Source organism: Oncorhynchus keta, unplaced genomic scaffold (genome assembly GCF_023373465.1).
Source record: "Oncorhynchus keta strain PuntledgeMale-10-30-2019 unplaced genomic scaffold, Oket_V2 Un_contig_21429_pilon_pilon, whole genome shotgun sequence".
NCBI lineage: Eukaryota > Metazoa > Chordata > Actinopteri > Salmoniformes > Salmonidae > Oncorhynchus > Oncorhynchus keta.
The window spans coordinates 25,001-36,706 of NW_026282442.1; the positions used below are offsets into that span (position 1 = coordinate 25,001).

At 43.3% G+C, this 11,706-nt stretch overlaps 4 non-coding genes across 4 annotated transcripts; all 4 read right to left on the bottom strand.

Annotated features, from left to right (window-relative positions):
- Window positions 1-2,261: 2,261 nt before the first annotated feature.
- trnar-ccu (transfer RNA arginine (anticodon CCU)) lies at window positions 2,262-2,334 on the bottom strand. The gene has a single exon. It is a non-coding gene; the product is annotated as a tRNA-Arg (tRNA).
- Window positions 2,335-3,358: 1,024 nt separating this feature from the next.
- trnar-ccu (transfer RNA arginine (anticodon CCU)) lies at window positions 3,359-3,431 on the bottom strand. Its single transcript has one exon. It is a non-coding gene; the product is annotated as a tRNA-Arg (tRNA).
- Window positions 3,432-4,464: 1,033 nt separating this feature from the next.
- trnar-ccu (transfer RNA arginine (anticodon CCU)) lies at window positions 4,465-4,537 on the bottom strand. Its single transcript has one exon. It is a non-coding gene; the product is annotated as a tRNA-Arg (tRNA).
- Window positions 4,538-9,606: 5,069 nt separating this feature from the next.
- trnar-ccu (transfer RNA arginine (anticodon CCU)) lies at window positions 9,607-9,679 on the bottom strand. Its single transcript has one exon. It is a non-coding gene; the product is annotated as a tRNA-Arg (tRNA).
- Between the last annotated feature and the right edge of the window lie 2,027 nt (window positions 9,680-11,706).

An 11,706-nucleotide genomic window follows, 5' to 3' on the forward strand; every position in this document is an offset into this window, starting at 1 on the left:
ACCTCTGGGTTATGGGCCCAGCACGCTTCCGCTGAGCCACTCTGCTCTCAGCAACTTAAGAAAAGACTAGAACTCACAATCCATGGCTTAGGAGGCCAGTGTCTTAGGCCACTGGGGTACTGTGTAAACAGTATGACCAATACGAACTGTTGGAAGAGGTCAAAAAAATGTATAATGGAACTGAGACATGCCCATGAAACGACACATTTTTTTTATTTTTTGTTTGCACTTAAAATCTAAAAATAAACTGTTTAGCAGAGGATGGTTTCAATCCATCGACCTCTGGGTTATGGGCCCAGCACGCTTCCGCTGAGCCACTCTGCTCTCAGCAACTTAAGAAAAGACTAGAACTCACAATCCATGGCTTAGGAGGCCAGTGTCTTAGGCCACTGGGGTACTGTGTAAACAGTATGACCAATACGAACTGTTGGAAGAGGTCAAAAAAATGTATAATGGAACTGAGACATGCCCATGAAACGACACATTTTTTAATTTTTTTGTTTGCACTTAAAATCTAAAAATAAACTGTTTAGCAGAGGATGGTTTCGATCCATCGACCTCTGGGTTATGGGCCCAGCACGCTTCCTCTGCGCCACTCTGCTTCCACCCAACCCAGATGGGACTTGAACCCACAATCCCTGGCTTAGGAGGCCAGTGCCTTATCCATTAGGCCACTGTGGCACTGTTTACCTTCTCCAAACAGTACGAACTGATAGAAGCAGGAAAAACAATGTGTACTGGATAGCACTGAGAGACGCAAATGAAATTTAGCTTTCTCATTTCTGTTTGCGTTTCATTTTTAAAAACAAACTGTTTAGCAGAGGATGGTTTCGATCCATTGACCTCTGGGTTATGGGCTCAGCACGCTTCCACTGTGCCACTCTGCTCTCAGCCACTTAAGAAAAGACTAGAACTCACAATCCATGGCTTAGGAGGCCAGTGTCTTAGGCCACTGGGGTACTGTGTAAACAGTATGACCAATACGAACTGTTGGAAGAGGTCAAAAAATGTATAATGGAACTGAGACATGCCCATGAAACGACACATTTTTTGATTTTTTGTTTGCACTTAAAATCTAAAAATAAACTGTTTAGCAGAGGATGGTTTCGATCCATCGACCTCTGGGTTATGGGCCCAGCACGCTTCCGCTGAGCCACTCTGCTCTCAGCTACTTAAGAAAAAAGACTAGAACTCACAATCCATGGCTTAGGAGGCCAGTGTCTTAGGCCACTGGGGTACTGTGTAAACAGTATGACCAATACGAACTGTTGGAAGAGGTAAAAAAAATGTATAATGGAACTGAGACATGCCCATGAAACGACACATTTTTTTAAATTTTTTGTTTGCACTTAAAATCTAAAAATAAACTGTTTAGCAGAGGATGGTTTCGATCCATCGACCTCTGGGTTATGGGCCCAGCACGCTTCCGCTGCGCCACTCTGCTCTCAGCCTCTTAAGAAAAGACTAGAACTCACAATCCATGGCTTAGGAGGCCAGTGTCTTAGGCCACTGGGGTACTGTGTAAACAGTATGACCAATACGAACTGTTGGAAGAGGTCAAAAAAATGTATAATGGAACTGAGACATGCCCATGAAACGACACATTTTTTAAATTTTTTGCTTGCAATTAAAATCTAAAAATTAACTGTTTAGCAGAGGATGGTTTCGATCCATCGAACTCTGGGTTATGGGCCCAGCACACTTCCGCTGAGCCACTCTGCTCTCAGCTACTTAAGAAAAGACTAGAACTCACAATCCATGGCTTAGGCCACTGGGGTACTATGTAAACAGTATGACCAATACGAACTGTTGGAAGAGGTAAAAAAAATGTATAATGGAACTGAGACATGCCCATGAAACGACACATTTTTTTAATTTTTTGTTTGCACTTAAAATCTAAAAAGAAACATTTTAGCAGAGGATGGTTTCGATCCATCGACCTCTGGGTTATGGGCACAGCACGCTTCCGCTGCGCCACTCTGCTCTCAGCCTCTTAAGAAAAGACTAGAACTCACAATCCATGGCTTAGGAGGCCAGTGTCTTAGGCCACTGGGGTACTGTGTAAACAGTATGACCAATACGAACTGTTGGAAGAGGTCAAAAAAATGTATAATGGAACTGAGACATGCCCATGAAACGACACATTTTTTAAATTTTTTGCTTGCAATTAAAATCTAAAAATTAACTGTTTAGCAGAGGATGGTTTCGATCCATCGACCTCTGGGGCCAGCACGCTTCCGCTGCAACACTCTGCTTCCACCCACCCCAGATGGGACTTGAACCCACAATCCCTGGCTTAGGAGGCCAGTGCCTTATCCATTAGGCCACTGGGGCACTGTTTACCTTCTGCAAACAGTACGAACTGATAGACGCAGGAAAAACAATGTGTACTGGATAGCACTGAGAGACGCCAGCTTTGTCATTTCTGTTTGCGTTTCATTTTTAAAAACAAACTGTTTAGCAGAGGATGGTTTCGATCCATTGACCTCTGGGTTATGGGCTCAGCACGCTTCCACTGAGCCACTCTGCTCTCAGCCACTTAAGAAAAGACTAGAACTCACAATCCATGGCTTAGGAGGCCAGTGTCTTAGGCCACTGGGGTACTGTGTAAACAGTATGACCAATATGAACTGTTGGAAGAGGTCAAAAAATGTATAATGGAACTGAGACATGCCCATGAAACGACACATTTTTTAAATTTTTTGTTTGCACTTAAAATCTAAAAGAAACTGTTTAGCAGAGGATGGTTTCGATCCATCGACCTCTGGGTTATGGGCCCAGCACGCTTCCGCTGAGCCACTCTGCTCTCAGCCACTTAAGAAAAGACTAGAACTCACAATCCATGGCTTAGGAGGCCAGTGTCTTAGGCCACTGGGGTACTGTGTAAACAGTATGACCAATATGAACTGTTGGAAGAGGTCAAAAAATGTATAATGGAACTGAGACATGCCCATGAAACTAACACATTTTTTAAATTTTTTGTTTGCACTTAAAATCTAAAAATAAACTGTTTAGCAGAGGATGGTTTCGATCCATCGACCTCTGGGTTATGGGCCCAGCACGCTTCCGCTGAGCCACTCTGCTCTCAGCCACTTAAGAAAAGACTAGAACTCACAATCCATGGCTTAGGAGGCCAGTGTCTTAGGCCACTGGGGTACTGTGTAAACAGTATGACCAATATGAACTGTTGGAAGAGGTCAAAAAATGTATAATGGAACTGAGACATGCCCATGAAACAACACATTTTTTAAATTTTTGCTTGCAATTAAAATCTAAAAAAACTGTTTAGCAGAGGATGGTTTCGATCCATCGACCTCTGGGCCCAGCACGCTTCCGCTGCGCCCACTCTGCTTCCACCCACCCCAGATGGGACTTGAACCCACAATCCCTGGCTTAGGAGGCCAGTGCCTTATCCATTAGGCCACTGGGGCACTGTTTACCTTCTGCAAACAGTACGAACTGATAGAAGCAGGAAAACAATGTGTACTGGATAGCACTGAGAGACGCAAATGAAATTTAGTTTTCATTTCTGTTTGCGTTTCATTTTTAAAAACAAACTGTTTAGCAGAGGATGGTTTCGATCCATTGACCTCTGGGTTATGGGCTCAGCACGCTTCCACTGCGCCACTCTGCTCTCAGCCACTTAAGAAAAGACTAGAACTCACAATCCATGGCTTAGGAGGCCAGTGTCTTAGGCGACTGGGGTACTGTGTAAACAGTATGACCAATATGAACTGTTGGAAGAGGTCAAAAAAATGTATAATGGAACTGAGACATGCCCATGAAACGACACATTTTTTTTATTTTTTGTTTGCACTTAAAATCTAAAAATAAACTGTTTAGCAGAGGATGGTTTCAATCCATCGACCTCTGGGTTATGGGCCCAGCACGCTTCCGCTGAGCCACTCTGCTCTCAGCCACTTAAGAAAAGACTAGAACTCACAATCCATGGCTTAGGAGGCCAGTGTCTTAGGCCACTGGGGTACTGTGTAAACAGTATGACCAATACGAACTGTTGGAAGAGGTCAAAAAATGTATAATGGAACTGAGACATGCCCATGAAACGACACATTTTTTAAATTTTTTGTTTGCACTTAAAATCTAAAAATAAACTGTTTAGCAGAGGATGGTTTCGATCCATCGACCTCTGGGTTATGGGCCCAGCACGCTTCCGCTGAGCCACTCTGCTCTCAGCACTTAAGAAAAGACTAGAACTCACAATCCATGGCTTAGGAGGCCAGTGTCTTAGGCCACTGGGGTACTGTGTAAACAGTATGACCAATATGAACTGTTGGAAGAGGTCAAAAAATGTATAATGGAAATGAGACATGCCCATGAAACAACACATTTTTTAAATTTTTTGTTAGCACTTAAAATCTAAAAATAAACTGTTTAGGAGAGGATGGTTTCGATCCATCGACCTCTGGGGACAGCACGCTTCCGCTGCGCCACTCTGCTTCCACCCACCCCAGATGGGACTTGAACCCACAATCCCTGGCTTAGGAGGCCAGTGCCTTATCCATTAGGCCACTGGGGCACTGTTTACCTTCTGCAAACAGTACGAACTGATAGACGCAGGAAAAACAATGTGTACTGGATAGCACTGAGAGACGCAAATGAAATTTAGCTTTGTCATTTCTGTTTGCGTTTCATTTTTAAAAACAAACTGTTTAGCAGAGGATGGTTTCGATCCATTGACCTCTGGGTTATGGGCCCAGCACGCTTCCACTGAGCCACTCTGCTCTCAGCCACTTAAGAAAAGACTAGAACTCACAATCCATGGCTTAGGCCACTGGGGTACTGTGTAAACAGTATGACCAATACGAACTGTTGGAAGAGGTCAAAAAAATGTATAATGGAACTGAGACATGCCCATGAAACGACACATTTTTTTGATTTTTTGTTTGCACTTAAAATCTAAAAATAAACTGTTTAGCAGAGGATGGTTTCGATCCATCGACCTCTGGGTTTGGGCCCAGCACGCTTCCGCTGAGCCACTCTGCTCTCAGCCACTTAAGAAAAGACTAGAACTCACAATCCATGGTCTTAGGCCACTGGGGTACTGTAAACAGTATGACCAATACGAACTGTTGGAAGAGGTAAAAAAAAAAATGTATAATGGAACTGAGACATGCCCATGAAACGACACATTTTTTTAATTTTTTGTTTGCACTTAAAATCTAAAAGAAACTGTTTAGCAGAGGATGGTTTCGATCCATCGACCTCTGGGTTATGGGCCCAGCACGCTTCCGCTGCGCCACTCTGCTCTCAGCCTCTTAAGAAAAGACTAGAACTCACAATCCATGGCTTAGGAGGCCAGTAGGCCACTGGGGTACTGTGTAAACAGTATGACCAATATGAATTGGAAGAGGTCAAAAAATGTATAATGGAACTGAGACATGCCCATGAAACGACACATTTTATTTTTTTACCAATTAAAATCTAAAAATTAACTGTTTAGCAGAATCCATCGAACTCTGGGGTTATGGGCCCAGCACTTCCGCTGAGCCACTCTGCTCTCAGCTACTTAAGAAAAGACTAGAACTCACAATCCATGGCTTAGGAGGCCACTGGGGTAAAACAGTATGACCAATACGAACTGTTGGAAGAGGTCAAAAAAATGTATAATGGAACTGAGACATGCCCATGAAACGACACATTTTTTAATTTTTGTTTGCACTTAAAATCTCCAAAAAGAAACATTTTAGCAGAGGATGGTTTCGATCCATCGACCTCTGGGTTATGGGCCCAGCACGCTTCCGCTGCGCCACTCTGCTCTCAGCCACTTAAGAAAAGACTAGAACTCACAATCCATGGCTTAGAGGCCAGTGTCTTAGGCCACTGGGGTACTGTAAACAGTATGACCAATACGAACTGTTGGAAGAGGTAAAAAAATGTATAATGGAACTGAGACATGCCCATAAAACGACACATTTTCCAAATTTTTCTGTTTGCACTTAAAATCTAAAAATAAACTGTTTAGCAGAGGATGGTTTAGAATCCATCGACCTCTGGGGCTAGCACGCTCCGCTGCGCCACTCTGCTGCCACCACCCCCAGATGGGACTTGAACAATCCCTGGCTTAGAGGCCAGTGCCTTATCCATTGAGCCACTAGGGCACTGTTTACCTTCTGCAAACAGTATGAACTGATAGAAGCAGGAAAAACAATGTGTACTGATAGCACTGAGAGACGCAAATGAAATTTAGCTTTCTCTCATTTCTGTTTTATGTTTCATTTTTAAAAACAAACTTTTAGCAGAGATGGTTTGATCCATTGACCTCTGGGTTATGGGCTCAGCACGTCTTCCACTGCGCCACTCTGCTCTCAGCCACTTAAGAAAGACTAGAACTCACAATCCATGGCTTAGGAGGCCAGTGTCTTAGGCCACTGGGGTACTATGTAAACAGTATGACCAATACGAACTGTTGGAAGAGGTAAAAAAATGTATAATGGAACTGAGACATGCCCATGAAACGTACATTTTTAAATTCGTTTTGTTTGCATTAAAATCTAAACATAAACTGTTTAGCAGAGGATGGTTTAGATCCATCGACCTCTGGGTGGGCCCAGCACGCCCGCTGCGCCCACTCTGCTGCCACCCACCCCAGATGGGACTTGAACCCACAACCGTGGCTTAGAGGCCAGTGCCTTATCCATTAGGCCACTGGGGCACTGTTTACCTTCTGCAAAACAGTATGAACTGATAGAAGCATGAAAACAATGTGTACTGATAGCACTGAGAGACGCAAATGAAATTTAGCTTACTCATTTCTGTTTGCGTTTTCATTTTTAAAACAAACTGTTTTAGCAGAGGATGGTTTCGATCCATTGACTGGGTTATGGGCTCAGCACGCTCCACTGCGCCACTCTGCTCTCAGCCACTTAAGAAAAGACTAGAACTCACAATCCATGGCTTAGAGGCCAGTGTCTTAGGCGATCAGTACTGTGTAAACAGCGACCAATATGAACTGTTGGAAGAGGTCAAAAAATGTATAATGGAACTGAGACATCCATGAAACGACACATTTTATTTTTTTTTGTTTGCACTTAAAATCTAAAAAGAAACTGTTTAGCAGAGGATGGTTTGATCCATCGCATCTTCAAGTTATGGGGTCTGTGTTAACGCCACTTGAGCCACTCTGCTCTCAGCCACTAAGAAAAGACTAGAACTCACAATTCATGGCAGTTAGGAGGCCAGTGTCTAGGCCACTGGGGTATTGTGTGAAACAGTATGACCAATACCTAACTGTTGGAAGAGGTAAAAAAAAATGTGTATAATGGAACTGAGACATGCCCATGAAACCCACACATTTTTTAAATTTTTGTTTTGCACTTTTAAAATCTAAAGAAACTGTTTAGCAGAGGATACTTCGATCCACCACCACTGGTTAGGCCCAGCACGCTTCCGCTGCACCACTTCCTGCTTCCACCACCCCAGATGGGACTTGAACCCACAATCCCTGGTTTAGAGGCCAGTGCCTTATCCATTAGTAATATTGGGGCACTTGTTTACCTTCTGCAAACAGCAAGAACCGATAGAAGTAGGAAAAACAATGTGTACTGGATAGGACTGAGAGACGCAAATGAAATTTAAGCTTTCTCATTCCTGCTTCATGCTTTCATTTTTAAAAACAAACTGTTTAGCAGAAGATGGTTTCGCATCCATCGACCTCTGGGTTACAGGCCCAGCACGCCCACTGCGCCTCACTCTGCTCTCAGCCACCTAAGAAAAGACTAGAACTCACAATCCATGGCTTAGGCCACTGGGGTACTAAAACAGTATGACCAATAATGAACTGTTGGAAGAGGTAAAAAAAATGTATAATGGAACTGAGACATGCCTCCATGAAAACGACACGTTTAAATTCTTTTGTTTGCACTTAAAATCTAAAAAAGAAACCTTTAGCAGAGGATGGCCATCCATCCATCTCTGGGTCTAGCACGCCCGCGCCCACTCTGCTGCCACCCACCCCAGATGGGACTGAACCCCACAACCATTAGAAGGCCAGTGGCTTATCCATTAGGCCACTAGGGCACTTGCTACCTTCTGCAAACAGTAGGAACTGATAGAAGCAGGAAAACAATGTGTACTGATAGCACTGAGAGACGAAATGAAATTTAGCTTTCTAATTTCTGTTTATGCTTCATTTTTAAAAACAAACTGTTTAGCACAGATGGTTTCGATCCATTGACCTCTGGGTTATGGGCTCAGCACGCTTCCGCCACCTGCTCTCAGCCACTTAAGAAAAGACTAGAACTCAATCCATGGCTTAGGAGGCCAGTGCTCTAGGGCCATTGGGGTACTGTGTAAACAGTATGACCAATATGAACTGTTGAAGAGGTCAAAAAATGTATAATGTGAACTGAGACATGACCATGAAACTATTATTTTTATTTTTCTTTGCACTTAAAATTCAAAAATTAACTGTTTAGCAGAAGATGGTTTCGATCCATCAACCCTGGTTGCGGGTCATCGCGTTCTTCACTGAGTCACTCAGCCTCAGCCACTAAGAAAAGATCAGAACTCACAACCATGAGTTAGAGGTCATGTCTGAGGCCACTAAAATGTAAAACGAATGACCAATATAGAACCGTTGAAGAATGTCAAAAATGTATAATGGAACTGAGACATGCCCATGAAACGACACATTTTTTAAATTTTTTGTTTGCACTTAAAATCTAAAAAGAAACTTTTAGCAGAGGATGGTTTCGATCCATCGACCTCTGGGTTATGTGGGCCCAGCACGCCCGCTGCGCCCACACTGCCTCAGCCACTTAAGAAAAGACTAGAACTCACAAATCCATGGTTAGGAGGCCAGTGTCTTAGGCCACTGGGGTACTGTGTAAACAGTATGACCAATATGAACTGTTGGAAGAGGTAAAAAAAAATGTATAATGGAACTGAGACATGCCCATGAAACGACATTTTTTAAATTTTTTGTTTGCACTAAAAATCTAAAAATAAACTGTTTAGCAGAGGATGGTTTAGATCCATCGACCTCTCTGCCCAGCACGCCTCCGCTGCGCCCACTCTGCTGCCACCCACCCGAGATGGGGACTTGAACCCACAATTCCTGGCTGAGAAGGCCAGTGCCTTATCCATTAGGCCGATTAGGGCACTGTTTACCTTCTGCAAACAGTATGAACTGATAGAAGCAGGAAAACAATGTGTACTTGATAGCACTAAGAGACGCAAATGAAATTTAAGCTTTCATTTCTGCTTCATGCGTTTCATTTTTAAAAACAAACTGTTTAGCACAGGATGGTTTCGATCCATTGACCTGTTGCAGGGCTCAGCACGCTCCACTGCGCCACTCTGCTCTTCTCAGCCACTTAAGAAAGACTAGAACTCAACTACGGCCATAGTGTCTTAGGGCTATCTGGGGGTACTGTGTAAACAGTATGACCAATATGAGAACTGTTGGAAGAGGTCAAAACAAATGTATAATGGAACTGAGACATGCCCATGAAACGACACATTTTTTAAATTTTTTGTTTGCACTTAAAATCTAAAAATAAACTGTTTAGCAGAGGATGGTTTCGATCCATCGACCTCTGGGTTATGGGCCCAGCACGCTTCCGCTGCACCACTTCTGCTCCCAGCCACCCCAGATGAGACTTGAACCCACAATCCCTGGCTTAGGAGGCCAGTGCCTTATCCATTAGGCCACTGGGGCACTGCTTACCTTCTGTAAACAGTAAGAACTGATAGAAGCAGGTCAAAACAATGTGTGTACTGGATAGACTGAGAGACGCAAATGAAATATTAGCTTTTTACATTTTCTGTTTGCATGCTTTCATTCTTAAAAACAAACTGTTTAGTAGAAGATGGTTTCTGATCCATTGACCTCTGGGTTATGGGCCCGCACGCTTCCATCTGGCGCGCCACTCTGCTCTCAGCCACTTAAGAAAAGATCAGAACTCTCACAATCCATGGCAGCTTAGGCCACTGGGGTACTGTAAAACAGTATGACCAATACGAACTGTTGGAAGAGGTAAAAAATGTATAATGGAACTGAGACATGCCCATGAAACCACACGCTAAATTTTTGTTTGCACTGTACCTAAAAAGAAACTTTAGCAGAGGATGGTTTAGATCCATCGACCTCTGGTTAGCACGCTTCCGCTGCTTCACTCTGCTGCCACCCACCCCAGATGGGACTTGAAACCAATCCCTGGCTTAGAAGGCCAGTGCCTTATCCATTAGGCCACTAGGGCACTGTTTACCTTCTGAACAGTATGAACTGATAGAAGCAGGAAAAACAATGTGTACTGGATGGCACTGAGAGACGCAAATGAAATTTAGCTTTCTAATTTCTGTTTTGCGTTTCATTTTTAAAAACAAACTGTTTAGCACAGGATGGTTTCCGATCCATTGACCTCTGTTATGGGCTCAGCACGCTTCCACTGCGCCACTCTGCTCTCAGCCACTTAAGAAAGACTAGAACTCACAATCCATGGCTTAGAGGCCAGTGTCTTAGGCTTACTGGGGTACTGTGTAAACAGTATGACCAATATGAACTGTTGGAAGAGGTCAAAAAAAATGTATAATGGAACTGAGAAATTCCCATGAAACGACACATTTTTTACATTTTTTTGTTTGCACTTAAAATCTTAACTGTTTAGCAGAAGATGGTTTCGATCCATCAACCTCTGGGTTATGGGACCAGCACGCTTCCACTGCGCCCACACTGCTCTCTCAGCCACTTAAGAAAAGACTAGAACTCACAATCCATGGTTAGGAGGCCAGTGTCTTAGGCCACTGGGGGTACTGTGTAAACAGTATGACCAATATGAACTGTTGAAGAGGTCAAAAATGTATAATGGAACTGAGACATGCCCATGAAACAACACTTTTTAAATTTTTGTTTGCACTTAAAATCTAAAAAAAACTTTTAGCAGAGGATGGTTTCGATCCATCGACCTCTGGGTTATGGGCCCAGCACGTTTTCCGCTGAGCCACTCTGCTCCTCAGCCACTTAAGAAAAGACTAGAACTCACAATCCATGGCTTAGGGAGAGGCCAGTGTCTTAGGCACTGGGGTACTGTGTAAACAGTATGACCAATACGAACTGTTGGAAGAGGTCAAAAAAATGTATAATGGAACTGAGACATGCCCATGAAACGACATTTTTTAATTTTTTTGTTTGCACTTAAAATCTAAAAAGAAACTGTTTAGCAGAGGATGGTTTCGATCCATCGACCACTGGGTTATGGGCCCAGCACGCCTCCCGCGTGGCACCACCGCAGCCTGACCACCCCAGATGGGACTTGTACCACAATCCCTGGAGAAACAGGACACGTGCCTATCCATTAAATACTAAGCACTGTTTACCTCTGTAAACAGTAAGAACTGATAGAAGCAGGAAAACAATATAATGCTGATAGGCACTGAGAGACTCTAATGAAAATTCAGTTTTTCTCATTTCTGTTTGCGTTCATTTAAAAATAAACTAGTTTAGCAGAAGATTGGTTTCGATCCATCGATCTCTGGGTTAGTGGGCCCAGCACGCTTCCACTGCGCCACCCTCTGCTCTCAGCCACTTAAGAAAAGACTAGAACTCACAATCCACTTAGGCCACTGGGGTACTGTGTAAACAGTATGACCAATACGAACTGTTGGAAGAGGTAAAAATGTATAATGGAACTGAGACATGCCTGCAGTGAAACTGCACACGTTTTTTAAATTTTTTGTTTTAGACTT